The sequence below is a fragment of the Lactuca virosa genome, chromosome 4, assembly GCF_052849685.1.
Source record: "Lactuca virosa cultivar CGN04683 chromosome 4, Lactuca_virosa_CGN04683_v6, whole genome shotgun sequence".
Lineage (NCBI taxonomy): Eukaryota > Viridiplantae > Streptophyta > Magnoliopsida > Asterales > Asteraceae > Lactuca > Lactuca virosa.
Window position 1 is genome coordinate 493,035,647 of NC_136429.1, and position 19,246 is coordinate 493,054,892.

The 19,246-nt window shown below is 38.7% G+C and overlaps 1 non-coding gene across 1 annotated transcript; it reads left to right on the plus strand.

Moving 5' to 3' along the window:
• Positions 1 to 17,051: 17,051 nt before the first annotated feature.
• Positions 17,052 to 17,158, plus strand: LOC145110298 (small nucleolar RNA R71). The gene has a single exon (XR_013709682.1). It is a non-coding gene; the product is annotated as a small nucleolar RNA R71 (small nucleolar RNA).
• The last annotated feature ends 2,088 nt before the right edge of the window (positions 17,159 to 19,246 follow it).

Genomic DNA, 19,246 nt, shown 5'->3' on the forward strand with positions numbered 1-19,246 from the left:
TATACATAGAGTAGAACTATGAACAAATTTACCAAAAACAAAAATAATAACTAAATTTAAGACTGATTTGGGATCAAAGTTGTCAGATAATTCAATATCGTTTATCAGCACACACCTGCATGTTTAGATCTGGTCAATCGCCGGTATTGTTGTCCACTTAAACACGAAGAATAGTGACAAATTTGGACATATTATAAGTGACAAGTCATTGCACCTATATTTCTAAATAATATTCCTAATAAGACCATTTAGCTGACGACGACCAAGGATATTGTTGTCCACTTAAATTCAGCTGCGAGATCTACAGACAACCTATAAAATTTGTAACGCCCCGATTCTTAGATATTGATTTTTGATATAAGATTTTTATGGATTTCAAGGTCTACTCGACGAGTTGGTTGCCAGACTCGTCGAGTAGCAGCGGGTTGGTCCACGTGTTTAAGTGAACTGCTCGCCGAGTCCAAGTACGGACTCGACGAGTAGGAGCTGGAGGATAAAACCCTAATTTTCGGGGTTTTGCACCCTATTTAAAGGATCATTAGCCTCCCCTTTCACAGCCCCTTAACATTCCAAAACCCTAATTCGTGTGTGTATGCTACATTGGTGTGTTTAAGCTTTGAAGAAATATTTTGGTGAGAAAACCTTGGGAAACAAGTGATTAGAAGCAAGGAACTCGTGGGAATCAGAGATATACTTCAGTTGGCACCCTTTTGAAGGTGTAAGCTGTTACCTTGGCTCATTTCTTCCTAGATCTCTTTTGGGTGAGTTTTTAGGAAGCCTTTCTAGTGTTTGAGCTAAGATCTGAAGTTGCAACTTCAGATCTGAGCTCTCTTTGGTCTCTAAGTCCATAAAGTTGTCAAGGTTGGCAAGTATGAACCTCCCCTCAAGTGTAAGACTTCTTTGCAAGCTTGGTTTTGTCATTTTAAGACTTTAGAGCATTGCATGCACGTAAAGTTTGCAACTTTACATGATAAACATGCCTTGGGAAGCTGGATCTGCAATATGGAACCTTAGCATGGCTTAAAAAGCATCTGTATGGATGGAGGACTGAAGGGACTCGATGAGTTGCATGGTCAACTCGGCGAGTCCGATGAAGATAGTCGTGGGCTCGGCGAGTCAGTTGAGTGACTCGGCGAGTCGGCTAGGGTTTTCCCGACCTTTGGACACATTTGGACTTGGCGAGTTGTAAGGGAAACTCGATGAGTTGGCCAAGGAGTTTACAGCCGCAAACTGTAGGAACTCGACGAGTCACTTTAGTGACTCGGCAAGTTGACAAGTTATGCAAGGAACTCGGCGAGTAGCTGAGGGTACTCGATGGGTTGAGGTCAACATGGATTGTTGACCTTGACCGTTGACTTTGACTTTGACCAAGGGTTGACCAGTTGACTTCTAGGGACATTTTGGGAATTGGAAATTTACAAGCATGGTTCTATCGTGGTTATAGGTGGTGGAGTTGTGTCGGCGATCTGAGTGTTTGAGTTTATCTTCGAGTCGACAGTGTGAGGTGAGTTATCCTCATTATACTAAGGGGTCTAAGGCACCAATGCCGGCCCATTGGATATGATTTCCTAGGAGTTGGTAGTATGTTAAGTATGAGTTAGTGTTGCATGTTAGTTGCTATGCGAGTTCTGTAGATCTGTAGGACTACCTGTAGTATCATGCGATTATATGTATGTTCATTATTTGTGTTATATGTCGACATATTATGTGAGATGGGTTGAGGTGATACTTCTCCGTGCGGTAACCAACAAACCCGGTAGCATTACAGATACGAGCTAAGGGAGACTCATACTATGGGCTCGGTGGTAATCCAGATGTGAGCTGTGGGCCCGAAAGGCATTCCAGACTCACACTGTGGGCCCAGGGGGTAATCCAGTCTGTAAAGTTGTGGACCCAGTATATGATGTATTTGTATATGTGTTATGTGCAGTGTATCGGTATTTTGGGAGAACTCACTAAGCTCTCAAGCTTACAGTTTTAGTTTATTGTTTCAGGTACATTTGGGGATCGCGGCAAGGCGAAGGCATGATCGTACAGCTCCTCATGTTTTGATTATGTTTCTGGGAAAACTCTGATATAGACTATTTTGAAAACAAATCTGTAATAATTGTTGATTTTTAAATGTTTTGAAAAGTTTTAATTTGGCTTGGAGTTTATGGGTGTTACAAGTTGGTATCAGAGCCTTGGTTTGAGTGAATTGGAGGAACACTCGTGTGAATCCAGTCTCAAATCAAGGAAAAGATTTTCAAAATTATTTTTAAATGGTTTTCAAAATAATAATGGAGGATGCAGAGTGTACGATCAGCCGGAGCTAGTAAGTAGACCCCAAAATACCATGTAGCTATTTGATTATGTGATATGTTAGAACAACAGCTATTTGCAAGACTAGAAACTTAACTGAAACTTAACTAACACTTAACTAACAGCTAAAAGCAAGTAAAAATCAACTAAATTCAATAATCAAAAGGGTTTCAGTTTAGGTTCGATTCATTTACTCCTATGGTTAATTTTATGGAAATGCAATGGATTAATTGTTATTGGTTACCGACTAAAGTGATTAGATTCACATCCGTTATTACCAATCCTTAGAAAACAAATTAATTTAAGTAGTGATCAAGTGACTAAACTAAGAATTTCCTAGTTTAATTATTCGGATTAAATAAGACTTGTAATTAGCTAATTAAATTAGTAATTCAATTAACCCCTTGTTGATGGTTTATCAAACAAGCTCACACATTAATTTACCCATTCTCTAGTTAATCCTAGTTTCACATTCACTATTCCTAGGCACATAACAATGTGTTCACATAAATCACATGAGATAAGAAATTAAGAGATGTTCATGCAGCTTAATTACTTAGCAATTAACAGAAAATAGTTATGGTTAATGCATAAGGTTCTTTAACAAGCTTAATTTAACAAAAATTCACCAAATAACAATCAATCCAAACATAAATTAATCCATAGGAGCAAACTTATCTACCCTAAACAGAAACTAACAAAATTAGTTCATAATTACAGCAGATCAAAACGTAAAAACGAATTCAATCAATCCAAACATGGTTCTATTCAAAGATAAAGTGGAAAAGTAAACTTATGTTGCCTTAATATTCTTAGAATTGAGGATTAGGGTTCTTCTCACGTTCCTCAGGTCTCCACAGTCTCCTTAGTCGCCAACTAATCTTCCAAAATGCCAGAGGGGGTTTTGGACTCGGAATTCACCTCTATTTATTGTTTTCAGAAAACAGAGGCTACTCGTCGAGTAGCCAACCGAATCGTCGAGTTCCCTCGTAGAATCTGTGTACGGAAAGGACTTTGTGTTTTACTTCGCGAACATTCGTGCCTACTCGTCGAGTAGACGTCCCTACTCGCCGAGTCCTTCAGGATTCTGGCTCTTATTTTTCTTTCTCCAATTCCTGAGCTTCCGAATACATCTCCTGCGTCCTTTTGCTTCCGAGCATATCTTTTGGACTGAAAATACAATTTAAACACAATTAAGCACCTTTTGTCCATAAATTGCAAATAATTAGCCAATAAATAATAAAAATCTATACTAAATATATAGCTAAATATGCACATATCAAAATACCCTACACTTGACTTTTGCTTGCCCCCAAGCAAAACTGAATTTTAGCACACTAATATTACATAAGACAATCCCAATTAAACCCAGCTATTATGCCAAGACCGCAACGCATGCATTTGTGTCTAAAATTTTCCTAAGGACCCCCCTCAATTCTAAATACTCACAATCCTCATAAACATTCGTCCGCTTCTTTTGAACAATGCTCATTTTATACATCCCTCCGAATCCATCCGCAGAAAACATCCTAACCTCAAGGTATTTTTGGTCAAGCAACCCGAGCATACATAATCTAGAAAATTACAATTTTCTGATACCACTATGGAGCTCTTTTAATCTAGAAAACTTCACTTCTTGGATATTTGATCTTGATTTCTTTGAATTCACCACTTTTTGATTTTTGGTATCTTCAACTTTTGAACTTTTTAGAATTTTGATCTTCAAATTTACACTTTAATAGCTCCAAAACTCTTTCAACTTTTTCTTGTAATTCTCTCTTTTTTTTCACATGTAACTCACTTTTTTTTTCACTCAAAACCTACATGCTTAAGCAGGGGCGTTCAACTCCAACCTTTATTAGTTAAAGTATTAGTTTTCCTGGATACATTTCAAGTACACGATGCTAAACATATTGCATCCCTCAAACTAAGCGACGTTGTGTCTTTGTCCCATGATTTCACTAGAATAAAGGGGGCCACAAATGCACTATAATGTGTATAGGCTCAACTAAACATTTGGGTCTTCATGCAATCATGAAACATAACACTAGCATGATGCCTAATTGCTTTTTATCAAATTTTCTAAATTAAGTCCTACCAATTTTAATGCAAAATTTTGAAAATTAAGCCTAAAATTAGGATTCTAATTAACTAACATAACCAACCCCCTACCCCACACTTCATTCATGCAATGTCCCCATTGCATGTTATGCATGATAAAGAACATAAAAGTAAAGAGAGAATTGGAACAAACTCCCCTGGGATAGCAGTCGCGAGGTTGATTTTCTTCATTGAAAGCTCCATCTTCAATTGAATTTAGACATGGGAACAACTCATCCATGTCTTGGGTGTCAAATCTCGTGTGGTACAACTCCAAATATGCAGGAAAATAGTCTCGAAAATCTTCAGGAATTAATCTTCAAAGAATATGAGCGAAGCCCGTATCATATGTGGTCAAAATCCAAGTTTTGGTAGTGGAATATTGAGTGACTCGCCGAGTCACTACGGCTGCTCGGCGAGCAGAAGGGCTTTTAGAAGAAAACTCGTGGTATCGCAAGAGGACTCGCTGAGCCGAACTTATGCACTCGGCGAGTACAACGCTGAGTGATAAATAAATCTTCTGCTTTTGAGTCCGTTTCTGATGTGATGGGTTATGGCAATTTAGTGTCTCTGCTTCATTTTTCTTCAGTAAATAACACTTTTAAACCCTCTTTGATAACGGACTCGACCTTAAACTCAAAACTTGCACATTATCATCTAGACCCGACCCTTACTCTAGCCTTGACAATTGAGACTCTTGCATGCATCCTAGCTTCAATCTGAAAAAAATAAGAGCAAACACAAGTGATAAAAAAACAAACTCCTACTTTAACGTCCTAAAAGTTCAAAACCCACAAAACAAATAAAAATAGTTTTCAAACATCCAAATTAAAAATAAAACAAAACATCAATCTTCATCCTCCTCTTCGTTTCCTCCAGTTCCACTTCCACCAGCTTGGTTACTTCTTGCTTGCACTCTCTCCTCCAACCTTGGCACATAGGGAAATCTGGGTCCAGGCCTTGGTGCGATATTCATTTGTTCAACTAAATAAACAAATGATTTGTTGTTGTAGTTCATGCTTTTTCCAAGGTCGTCCTAGTACCTTCTTGCCTCCATGTTGTACCAGTCCATGGGTAACTCTTCATCCATCGGAATGACCGGTGGGTCTTCTAGGACGGGCTCTCTTCTTTGCCTTACCCTTCTTCCTGGCTCCTCGGGCTCTAACACTGCATCTGCATTCGGGATTCAAAATGCCCCCCACCATAATCCTCAATGATCCTTGCCCTCCAAAATAATGTGGTGCTAAACAGAGGAGAAGGAATCATTGTCAATACCCTTGCTGCACCTTGGTCCAAGATCCCATACGACCTCGCCAGCTTCGTAACAAACATGCCCCCGTTGATTTTGGAAGTGATGCGCTCCTTGACCGCCCCCTCTGCTAAATATTTTGCCAAACAGTATGGCAAATTGCAAAAAACATCAGGAGTGATAATGCTCCACATGTAGAAAATGTCAAGAGTAGGGACCTTATCATCATCCTTTCGCATGTTAATAGTACTTGCGATTAGACGATGTATCAGGCGATGAATTGGGGAACAGATACTCCCCTCTTGAGCAGACGATGGAATGTAGACCCAGTTTGCAATTGTATTCCACCAAGTAGATGCAACCACCTCTTCAAGCAAGTCCTTGTGACAATGTTCCAAGAATGTTTCAAAGTTTTCAGACATGATCACATTTTGATCATAAATTCCCAATCTCCATGCGAGCTCCGCCATGCTGCACTGGCGCACTTCTCCTCCAAAAAAAATGTAATAACATTTGGACTATAATAATCATCACCGCCTCGGAAGGATATGGTAGCAAAGAATTACCAGCAAAGTTCTTGGTAAACTGGCTCTTGAATCTTGAACAATCGGTTCCAACCGTCACAACCTATTTTCATCCCATCATTTTCGAAAGACTTGACCAAATAAGGAGTCAAATCTTCCTCCAACCCGGTTTGACCCATCCAATGCCAGTAGATTGCGTTGGGGACATAAATCTCCTTTCGTTTTAGTGTTTCCAGCTTGTTTTTCGTACAGGCGAGTGAAGATTTGGAGGTTATTTGTGGAAAATTCAGCCATGGGATGTCCCCATAGCCGCCTCCCTTTGAACTTTGTCCCCTCTTGGACATATTTCCTGCAAAGCAAAACCAAGCAAACCACAAACAAAACACATAAAAGATTAAAAATGACCAAATACTGGGCATCTGCAACGTGGACTCGCCAAGTAGAAGTCCTGCTCGACGAGCAGGATGAACTGTGCGAGTCGGTCCGTGTTTTAATTCCGATTCAGGCGAAATCAACCATCCAAACAGACAAAATTAGTCCAGGGGTTTGTCTTGGTATGTCTATTAAGCATAAATTTGCAAGAAATCATGTCTAAAACAACCTAATTTGACCTAACAATCAAAACCCTAGGATTGGAGTAAACCCCAAAATCGAATTTTTCATGGATTACAGCCACAAATCTACCCAAGACATGAACTTTAACAAGATTAAGTGGGAAAAATGTTACCTTTTTGGTTGAAGATGCAAGGAACACAATAAATTGAAGATGAAGAGTTAAGAGAAGAAATGCTCGTCGAGCGGCTGGTGGCTGCTTGCGAAATGGTGTTTTACCAATTAGGGTTAAAACACCTTATTTACAGAATGTAAATTAAATATTTTTTTTCGGGTAAATACGTGTACTCGCCGAGTAGAAGTTCCTACTCGCCGAGCAGATACGTGAATCCGCGTTTTCTCAGGAATTTCCAAATGGACTCGCCGAGCAGATACATAGACTCGACGAGTTTTTCGTTCTGTTTGACAAAAAATTGAGTTTTTTAATTTTACGCCACCAACCCCACACTTGAACATTGCTTGCCCTCAAGCAATCATTTTGATCACAGAAGAAGATTGATAAAAGCAAATCCTAAAAGAAACAAACACAAAAGGAAAGAGAAAAGTAAAAGAAAGCAAACTCTAAACTCGGATTGCCTCCCAGAAGTGCTTCTTTTTAAGGAGTCGTTAGCTGGACTCCTTCCCGCTTTACGTTTCTATAATTTCTTCCAAATGCAGCCCTTCTTCAAGTCCTTCATCTTTTGGGATTCCTTCTTCATATTTCTTCACCCTATGCCCATTAACTATAAAAGGAGTTCCATCTCTTGATAAAAGTTCAATAGCTCCATGTGGAAAGACTTGTTTCACCACAAAAGGACCATCCCACCGTGTCTTTAGCTTGCCCGGAAAAAGCTTTAACCTCGAATTAAATAGTAACACCTTTTGTCCTTCATGGAAGTCCTTATTACCCTTTAGTCTTTTGTCATGCCAATTCTTGGTATTTTCTTTGTATATCAAGGAACTAGTGTAGGCCTCATTTCTAAGCTCTTCAAGGGCATTCAATTGCATTAACCGGTTGGTTCGAAGTTCAGCCAACTCAAAATTGCACATCTTTAAGGCCCAAAAAGCTTTATGCTCTATTTCAACCGGTAAGTGACAATTCTTTCCATAAACTAGCCTATATGGTGTAGTACCAATAGGTGTTTTGAAAGCTGTTCGAAAGGCCCAAAGTGCAACATCAAGTTTATCCGACCACTCCTTCCGATTTCCTCCAACCGATCTCTCCAAAATCCTTTTCAACGCTCGATTCGTCACTTCAGTTTGGCCACTCGATAAATAAATTGTGTTTCGGATTATGTGATGTAAACAATATACTTGATGTGAACAATGACGGTTGTAATGTATTAATGCATGGTGATGTTTATGAGCGTCTTTTGTGTGATGTCAATCGATAAATAAATTGTGTTTCGGATTATGTGATGTAAACAATATACTTAATGTGAACAATGACGGTTGTAATGTATTAATGCATGGTGATGTTTATGTTATGTTTCATGTATATTCATTGTGATGATATTTCAATTTAAGTCACACGAGCCCTCGGACGTTTCCGCCGTGTGGTTCGGGGGTGTGACAGGTTGGTATCAGAGCTCTGTTTATAGTGAACTGGCATATCTAACCACACATTGATATGCAACTATAAACCCAAAGAGGGACTAAATAACTCTGAACAAAACAAATAAAATATAATAATAAATACATTTCCTTCAGAATACAACTATCACATGCCCTGGAGCGATCGCGATGGTCAGTAAACCTAAGGCATACCCCTTTTGTTAACCAAGAGGAGAGCATCAAACCAATTACAATAACAACTAAAACGTCTTAGGAATAAAAATGGTTTAATCATATACCCCTTGCAGACAGTATGGCTAGCTTCCATCTTCCTGGAGATCCGTATCTTCCCAATCAGGGGAATAACGGATAGCTAGAGGAATCCGACGAGGAACCTGAAGAGGACCCCATGGAAGAAGAGGAACCGGAAGAGGAAATCGAAGAGGGACCTGCAGAACCTGTGGCAGACATTGAAGAAAAAGAGTTTGGTAACGACAGCGACGATGATTCGGACACTGAGTCTGTAGTCATCAACCCCCCATACCCAGTGAGGGTGCCAGCTCACCGAATGGGCCATAACGGCCCTACCCCTCCCTGGGAAATCTACGTAGGATGTACCCTAACCTTAAATCACCACGCATTCCAAATAAACTTGATTCATGTAACTATTAGGAGTTTTGATGTGATTATCGGCATGGATTGGTTAATCCCCCATCATGCTGAAATTATGTGTCGCGAGAAGGCCGTTCGCCTTCATCTCCTTAACCGCGAAATCCTAATTATATACGGGGACAAACCCAGTGCGAACCTCCGTCTCATCTCATGTATTAAGGCACAAAAATGTCTACAAAGGAGAGCCTTTGCGTTTCTGGCACACGTTGTGGATAAATCTAAGGAAGAGATTAACATTCGAAACATCCCAGTGGCTTGCGACCTCCCGGACATCTTTCCTGAAGATCTTCCGGGGATACCCCCAGAAAGACAAGTCGAGTTCCGAATCGACCTTGTGCCAGGAGCTACACCCATCGCCAAATCACCCTATAGGTTGGCTCCTGCGGAGATGCAAGAATTGTCAAGCCAACTCAGCGAACTCTTGAGCAAAGGATTCATCCGACCTAGCTTCTCACCCTGGGGAGCTCCGGTCCTTTTTGTTAAAAAGAAGGACAGAATCTTTAGGATGTGTATCGATTATAGAGAGCTGAATTAGCTCACTATCAAGAATCGCTACCCACTTCCACGAATCGACGATCTATTCGACCAACTTCAAGGAGCGAACTACTTCTCTAAGATAGATCTGCGATCCGACTATCATCAACTCAAGGTCCGGGTGGAGGATATCCCCAAGACCGCTTTCCGAACTCGCTATCGACATTATGAATTTGTTGTAATGCCCTTCGGTCTAACGAATGCCCCTGCTGCATTTATGGACCTGATGAATTGAGTTTGCCGACCATTCCTTGACAACTTTGTAATCGTTTCATCGACGATATCCTAGTCTATTCTCGAAGCGAAGAGGAACATAGTCGACATCTCCGACAAATCTTGGAAACCCTGCGAGCCGAAAAGTTGTACGCAAAACTCTCTAAGTGTGAGTTCTGGCTCCGTAGCGTAAACTTTTTAGGGCATGTTGTCAGCCAAGAAGGGATGCATGTGGACCCTTCCAAGGTTAAAGCCATTGAAGCATGGGCCGTCCCGACGACACCTACAGAAATTCGCCAATTTCTGGGACTCGCAAGCTATTACAGAAGATTCATCCAGAACTTCTCTAGAACAGCCAAGCCTCTTACCATGCTTACACAAAACGGCGTACCATTCGAATGGATAGAACAGAAGGAGGTTGCCTTCCGAACTCTGAAACGAGCTCTCTGTAGTGCTCCAGTACTATCATTACCAGAGGGAACCGAGGACTTCGTAGTTTACTGCAATGCTTCAAATCAGGGTTTAGGCTGTGTACTTATGCAGCGTGGGAAGGTGATAGCTTATGCATCCCGATAACTAAAGACACATGAGGTGAATTATACCACTCATGATCTCGAATTAGGAGCTGTGGTCTTTGCATTGAAATTTTGGAGGCACTACCTCTACGATACAAGGTGCACCATTTTCACTGACCACAAAAGCCTCCAACACATATTGAATCAAAAGGAGTTAAACATGAGGTAGCGAAGATGGGTTGAGCTGCTAAACGATTATGAGTGTGAAATCAAGTACCACCCAGGCAAGGCTAACGTGGTAGCTGATGCCTTGAGCCGGAAAGAATACTCGAATCGTCGTGTGAAAACTCTCTCGATAACCATTCAATCACATTTATCGTCCCAAATCCAAGAAGCCCAGTTGGATGCGATGAAGTCAGAAAACATAATGAGTGAAGCATTGCGAGGAATGGAAAAGAACTTGGAAGTCAAGGGGGATGGAGCCTATTACTTCATGAACCGAATTTGGGTCCCTAAACTTGGGGGATTCAGAGAGGTAGTCATCAATAAGGCTCACAAGACACGATACTCCATCCATCCGGGTTCAGATAAAATGTACCTGGATATCAAGCAATATTATTGGTGGCCTAACATGAAGGCAGAAATTGCCACTTACGTTAGCAAGTGCCTCACTTGCGCTAAAGTGAAGGTAGAATATCAAAAGCCCTCGGGAATATTACAACAGCCTGAAATACCCGAGTGGAAATGGGAAAGGATTACCATGGATTTCGTGACTATATTACCCAAGATAACGGACGAGCTGGATGCTATATGGGTAATCGTCGATAGATTGACTAAATCCGTCCATTTCCTGCCAATAAAGGAATCTTACAAGATGGAGAAATTGACCAGAACCTACATCAAGGAGATCGTGACACTCCATTGAGTGCCAATATCTATCATATCAGATCGAGATAGTAGATTCACTTCACGTTTTTGGCAATCACTTCAAAAGGCTATGGGAACACAACTCGACATGAGCACTGCTTACCACCCACATACGGATGGTCAAAGTGAGCGAACCATTCAAACGCTTGAGGACATGCTTAGAGCCTGTGTGATCGACTTCGGCAAGTCTTGGGACACCCACTTGCCTTTGATTGAATTCTCCTACAACAACAGTTATCACACGAGCATCAAGGTTGCTCCCTTCGAAGCGTTATACGGTCGTAAATGTAGATCACCGTTATGCTGGGCTGAGGTGGGTGATACCCAGCTAGCAAAAGGGCAAGCTCTGAACAGTGCTTTAACAGGGCCAGAAATCATACGCGAAACGACAGAGAAGATAGTTCAAATCAGAGCTCGACTTCAAGCATCACGAGACCGACAGAAGAGCTATGCTCATAAACGACGAAAGCCCTTGGAAATTCAAGTCGGGGATCGGGTGTTGTTAAAGGTCTCTCCCTGGAAAGGGGTGATTCGTTTTGGGAAACGGGGAAAATTAAACCCACGATACATTGGGCCATTCGAGATTCTTGCCCGAATCGGGCCAGTGGCCTATAGGCTGCAGCTACCTGTTGAGCTCAGCAGCGTACACCCTGTGTTCCATGTTTCCAATCTGAAAAAGTGTTTGTCCGACGAAACTCTTATCATCCCATTGGAAGAAATCAAAATCAACGAGAATCTCCTGTTCGTCGAGGAACCAGTTGAAATCATGGACAGAGAAGTGAAGCGTACTAAGCAAAGTCGCATTCCAATTGTGAAAGTTCGTTGGAACGCAAAGCGTGGACCGGAATTCACATGGGAACGCGAAGACCAAATGAAACAAAAGTACCCTCACTTATTCTTGAATTCTCAAATCTAGCTTCAAAAAGAATTTCGGGACGAAATTCGCTCTAACGGGGGGATGATGTCACAACCAGGAAATTCTAATGCTTTTGTAAACTTTAACAAGGATAACATTTGTAACTAAAGCTTGAAAGCATGCATGATGTTTATTCAATGACAACAAAATTCCATCAAACATTCTATACAAACACTTCAAATAGTCAACAAAAGATTGGAAACCCTAAAAATCCCGGGTTAAGTCCAATATGGACTAGGATTTCCTTATTGGGCCTAATGGACCGATAAGCTTCCAATTTGACTATTTTGGGCTTAGAACTCTTAAATGGGCTCTAATTGGACCCCCCCCCCCCTTTCATGAAACTTAACATCTTGGGCCATAATGGATCTAAAATGAATTAGTTTATCTTTAATGGGCCTTGTTGGGCCATAACAAATCTAATTAGCTCTAATGGGCCATGAATCCATTTTTTTATGCAAATTGGGCCGTGAACCACCCTAAGGGCCCAATGGGCGGAAAACTTCTTTATGGACCTCATAATTTCGAACCAAGATAAGTGGGCCAAATTAATTCATTTCCTTCCTCCTAGCCCAAAATTTCGGCCCAAGTAGAAAACAAAAAAAAGAAGTAAATGGGGAGGGTTGACTTTAGGAGGTGCCACCTCTATTTTACACACCATGTATCCATACATGGACCAACATGCATCCATAATAGTCACTTCACTTCTCTCTCTCTCTCTCCCCTCTCTTCTTCTTCTCGGCCGAGAACCACCAACCATACACACACACCACACAAATTCTCTCCATTTCTCTCAAAGATCATCCTCTTCCTTCCTTCAAAGAAATCTCGAAAATTAGCATAGATTCAAGGATCTTCTTCAAGTGTTATCAATCTTTGGTAAGTGCTAGCATACACAAACATCTTCTTTCATTTCAACATCTAGAACTCTTTCTTACAAAGCTTTACTCCATGAACACCTTAGAAGCTTCTTAAGTTCGAAATCAACTCAAGGAGGCTTGCTAGGACCAAAAATCTTCTTCATTTCTCTTCAAAACCGAAACATCAAAGCAAAGGTGAGTTTCATACCCCCTTGTTTTCGGTTTTTACTTATTTTTGGGGGGATAATACAAGTGCTATCTGTTGATCTATGTGTGTATGCTTGTTATATGTGATTTCTTTGGTTGTGTTGTGAAAACATGATATTATTTGCTATATCTCGAAATCTATGGTTAAAGTGTGAAAGATACATAAACAAATAACCTAATAAACAACATACTTCAAAGATCCAAGAGTTTATATGTTTAAGAAGTGAAAAACAAAGCCAAATATTCCTATATGTGTCATTTTTGCAAAATAACAAAGATTTGATTAAAAGATGATGTTTTTCGGTTTTACAAGGACAAAATGGTAATTGTTTATATAAAAATCGGATTTTATGGAAATAATACTTCTCAAGGGGCTTAAAACATAAATTTATGATTAATGGGCTTAAGATTTGGGCCTCACACTTTTTTTGGGCCCAAAGTTTTGAAAAATAGAGATTTTTGAGGACTAAAGTTGTAAATTCATCAAAATATGGGTCAAAAACATAAATAAACTATTTCAGGGGCTGAAAACGATTTTAGTGCAAATTTGGACTAAAAATGCAAACTTTTCGGATTTTGGGCCAAAATTGTAAAACTTACGGAATTTGGGCCAAAAGTGTAAACTTTTTTTTACAAACAAGGGCTGAAAGTACCAAACATTGTATTTTGGGGCTGAAATTGTAAAATAAACTATGTTTGGGCCGAAAATGTCAAGAAAAATGATTTAAGGACCAAAAATCTCAATTTTCACCAAAAAGGACTAAAAATGTCATTTTTATTAAATCAATATTTTGGGTCAAATATGATAATGTTTAAGGCTGAAATTGTAACTTTATGTGCAAAAGGGGCTGAAATGGTCAAATCAATATTTTGGGTCAAATATGATAATGTTTAAACATTTGGGTCAAGGATATTAAATCTATAACGTGTGGTTTTAAAAGTATATATATAGGTTTAGGTTCATTTGAGACCATTCTAATTTTGTGAGACCGTGAGACCAAATCTAAAAATAATTTTAAAATGCAAAATAATTGGAAAAATCCAAAAATTCTTTTTTTAAATATTATTTTCGGAACTTGAATTAACTAAAAAAAAATAAAAAAATAAAAAAATATATATAAAAAAAATAAAAAAAATAAAAAAAAATCCCATTTTTTTTGAAAAATACGTGAAATATTCTAATAGAATATTACACTGACATATTCTAAAAAATAATTTTAAAATGCAAAATAAATGGAAAAATCTAAAAATTCTTTTTTTAAATATTATTTTCGGAACTTGAATTAACTAAAAAAAATAAAAATAAAAAAAAAATCCCATTTTTTTTGAAAAATACGTGAAATATTCTAATAGAATATTACACTGTACATATTCTAAAAAATAATTTTAAAATGCAAAATAAATGGAAAAATCCAAAAATTCTTTTTTTAAATATTATTTTCGGAACTTGAATTAACTAAAAAAAAATAAAAAAAAATAAAAAAAATAAAAAAATAAAAAAATGCGTCTCACGGTCTCACAAAATTAGGTCGTCTCACATGAACCTAACCCTATATATATATATATATATATATATATATATATATATATATATATATATATATATATATATATATATATATATATATATATATATATATATATATATATATATACAACCAAAGTGTCGTTATAAATCAATCGTCCAACATTTTAACGTGGTAAGTAATCATTTGGTACACAACAACTCTTATACTACAAACTTACATCGATAAACAGCTAAACAATACAATGATTTGGGCCCAACATTCTCTATCATGCTTATTGGGCCTTTGTGACCCAATTTCATGATTATTGGGCCCAATATAATCAACACATGTTTATTGGGCTTCCGGTGACCCAAATACATGCCTAATGGACCCTTAATAGCTTTTACATGCTATTGGGCCTTAGTGGCCCATTTGCATTGCTAATACGGTCCAAATAACTTATCATATGCTCGATGGGCTATAACGTGTCCGTAGCATACTCGACAGCCTGTAATAACATACAAAGTTAGGTGGCCTCCGTCATCCTCTTTCTTGTCTGTTAGGCTTACTTCATATTCACGTAAACATCAAACGGGAAGTAGTCAATGTTATTCAAATTCATGGGGTAATAATTGGGACTTAGTGAGAATTATCGGTTGGCACCAACGAGTGTCGGTCGTAGCCTGTAGTTATAATCAGAGTCTCCTGGAGGGAAAGCGAGAGTTTGTGTATAGATCTATACGGGGGTGACTCCCCCACACCTGAGCTGTTCGCTACAGTTAGACTCCGCCAATCTAGGGTGACAAAATCTTAATTCAAAATCGGCATTTGGTATAATGCCAAGACAGGCAAAATAGTCATTATTATGCATGGTTATAACGACTCACATAGAGATCCATTACCATATCATCATTCATGAGAAATCACATTCATACGCTGTGAAGATGCAAAGTGATTCATACAATAATGCAATACTATCATACTATTTGAATTGGAAAACATCGGGTTTTCCGGGGCACGACAGTATTCACTTTTACATATAACAGCTACAATACAAAGAACAATTATGATGAACATTCACTTTTACACGTTTTGAAATCACATACATATACACTTGTGGGATCATCACATCTTTTTTTTTGTAAACAGTTTTCGTTTCAGAAAATATCAGATTTTCTGGGTTTTACAAACGATACAAAACATTTTTCACATCAAACCTGCTTATGAACTCACCAACATTATATATGTTGATCGTTTTCAAAATAACTTGTGTTCTCAGGTAACCGTTAGAATGAAGAATTATCAAGCGTGTTTCTGAGCGTCTTTTGTGTGATGCCAATCGATAAATAAATTGTGTTTCGGATTATGTAATGTAAACAATATACTTGATGTGAACAATGACGGTTGTAATGCATTAATGCATGGTGATGTTTATGTTATGTTTCATGTATATTCATTGTGATGATATTTCAATTTAAGTCACACGAGCCCTCGGACGTTTCCGCCGTCTGGTTCGGGGGTGTGACAAACCAGCTTAGGATCTTCTTGCTGAATAGGGGCCAGAGGAGTTATAATCTTCCCACTCCTAGTTGTCACGATATTTATATGTGCACCTTTTGGATTACTTTCGGTATTACTAGGAAGTCCACCCGGTCGTCTCTCGTTCACTTGTTGTGCAAGTTGGCCCGGCTGCTTTTCTATGTTGAGAATAGATGCTTGCTGATTCCTAAGCAGAGCTTGTTGATCTTTCATCATAATTTTGTGTTCTCTCAACATATTTTGTTGATCTTTGATTGCAGCATCGGTATCACTATGTCTTTTCTCGGACGCGGCAACGAATCTTGTAAGTATATCTTGCAAATCTGATTTCTTTTCATACGCCGGTTCCTCCTTTTGATAAAAGCCTCTATCTTTTTGCTTATATTTTTCCTCCCTTGTCTTTTTATACTCTTCATATGGTAGCCATTCTTTCTTGGGTTTTCGCCAATTGTCATCATACCTTTCACCACTTGAATAGCACACTTGCACTTTCCGGTTCCCGTTTTCATCAAGGTCACAATCTTTAGTAAGGTGGGGCCCTCTATAATTTTCACATCCCACTCTAATGGCATGGATGGATTGGTCCATCTTAGTCATTCTTCGGTCCATGCTTTCCAATTTTGCCATCATTTCCTTCATGTCATCGGTAATAGAATTCACCGCCCCTTGAGTTAAGTCATTCCTTAGGTTGTGATATTCTCTAGAGTGTTTAGAGAATTCTTCAATTAGAGCCTTTATCACTGGGGGTGCTTTCTTTGTGAGTGGTCCTTGCGAATCAAGGAGTTGCCTGGTTGTCACATTTACTCCATCATAGAAAATGGAGACTTCTTGTTGGCTGTTTAGATCGTGATGTGGGCAATTTCTCAGTAAACCCTTGTATCTTTCCCGTGCTTCATAAAGTGACTCTTCATCTTGTTGTTCAAAATTCGCAATGGCTTTCTTCAATTTGGCTATCTTTGAGGGAGGGCAAAATTGGTTTATAAATTCTTCTTTCATTTTAGTCCAAGTAGTGATGGATCCTGGAGGGAGTGATTTCAGCCAATCTTTCGCGGCTCCCTTGAATGTGACTGGTAGCATACGTAGCAAAACAGTGTCGCGAGCCACATTAGGGACATTGAAGTAGTCGGCTATGTCATTGACCTCGTCAAGATGCTTGTATGCGTCTTCACGATCCTTCCCGTAGAATGGGATTTCCTTAAGTTGAGCAAGTATGTGGCCCTTAAGTTCAAAGGTGGCAGTTGCGGGAATCGCGGGTTGCACAAGTCCCGGGCCGATGTCGTCACACATCCTTCTCTTCCATTCACCCATGGGAACTTCATCGATGTTGGCCATGGTGTTAGCTAGTTCGCCCTCTATGTCGCTTCCTTCTCCAAATTCGCTTTCTTCCTTTTCGGATTCATACACGATATCCTCCTTCTTCGAGTCTTCGTCTGCCTCTGAAAAGTTGTTGGATTCTCCCACTTTCTTGCCATTTTTCTTACTAAAAACAGATTTGAGATTCTTCAACGGCGAATTCTTCGATGTTGCGGTTTCTCCTACGGTTTTGCCTTTGTTTTTCCTCAAAGTTGCTTCCGAGTCTTCAAGTGATGGAATCAAAGGTGTACCTCCTCCTCTGGTCATAAACGTCTGCAATCAAAACAGAAAACACGCGTAAAAAGAACAAAAATAAAATAAAAACGAACTTCTGTTTCAGCGATGGACTCGTCAAGTAGGTGCGACTGCATTCGGCGAGTACAGAGCTAAAACATAAATAATTTAAACAAAAGTTCTAAAAACAGAAAAACTTAAAACTTAACCTAATAACTAAATTATTAAAGCGGTAACTTTGTGCAAGGTGGATCTCACACAAAGGATCGATAATACTGGAAATTAGATGTAATTTTTGAACCGTTCCCCGGCAACGACGCCAAAAACTTGATGTGTATAAAAATGCACTGGTTTTATCCTACTTTTAGTTATAAATTTGATACACAAAAGGCAGTGGACCTGTCAATTGGTAGTATAATATAGCAAGCAGGGTATCGAACTCAGGGAACGGAAATTAATCTAACTACTAGAATTATCTAAAACAATTAGTAAAATAAAAGGGTTTTCTCTAGTTTTGCAAGACTAGAAACTTAACTGAAACTTAACTAACACTTAACTAACAGCTAAAAGCAAGTAAAAATCAACTAAATTCAATAATCAAAAGGGTTTCTGTTTAGGTTCGATTCATTTACTCCTATGGTTAATTTTATGGCAATGCAATGGATTAATTGTTATTGGTTACCGACTAAAGTGATTAGATTCACATCCGCTATTACCAATCCTTAGAAAACAAATTAATTTAAGTAGTGATCAAGTGACTAAACTAATGAATTTCCAAGTTTAATTATTCGTATTAAATTAGACTTGTAATTAGCTAATTAAATTAGTAATTCAATTAACCCCTTGTTGATGGTTTATCAAACAAACTCACACATTAATTTACCCATTCTGTAGTTAATCCTAGTTTCATATTCACTATTCCTAGGCACATAACAATGTGTTCACATAAATCACATGAGATAAGCAATTAAGAGATGTTCATGCAGCTTAATTACTTAGCAATTAACAGAAAATAGTTATGGTTAATGCATAAGGTTCTTTAACAAGCTTAATTTAACAAAAGTTCACCAAATAACAATCAATCCAAACATAAATTAATCCATAGGAGCAAACTTATCTACCCTAAACAGAAACTAACGAAATTAGTTCATAATTACAGTAGATAAAAACCTAAAAACGAATTCAATCAATCCAAACATGGTTCTATTCAAAGATAAATTGGAAAAGTAAACTTATGTTGCCTTAATCTTCTTAGAATTCAGGATTAGGGTTTTTCTCACGTTCCTCAGGTCTCCAGCAGTCTACTTAGTCACCAGGTAATCTTCCAAAAAGCCAGAAGGGGGTTTTGGACTCCGAATTCACCTCAATTTATAGTTTTCAGAAAACAGAGGCTACTCGTCGAGTAGCCAACCGACTCGCCGAGTCCCCTCGTAGAATCCGTGTATGGCA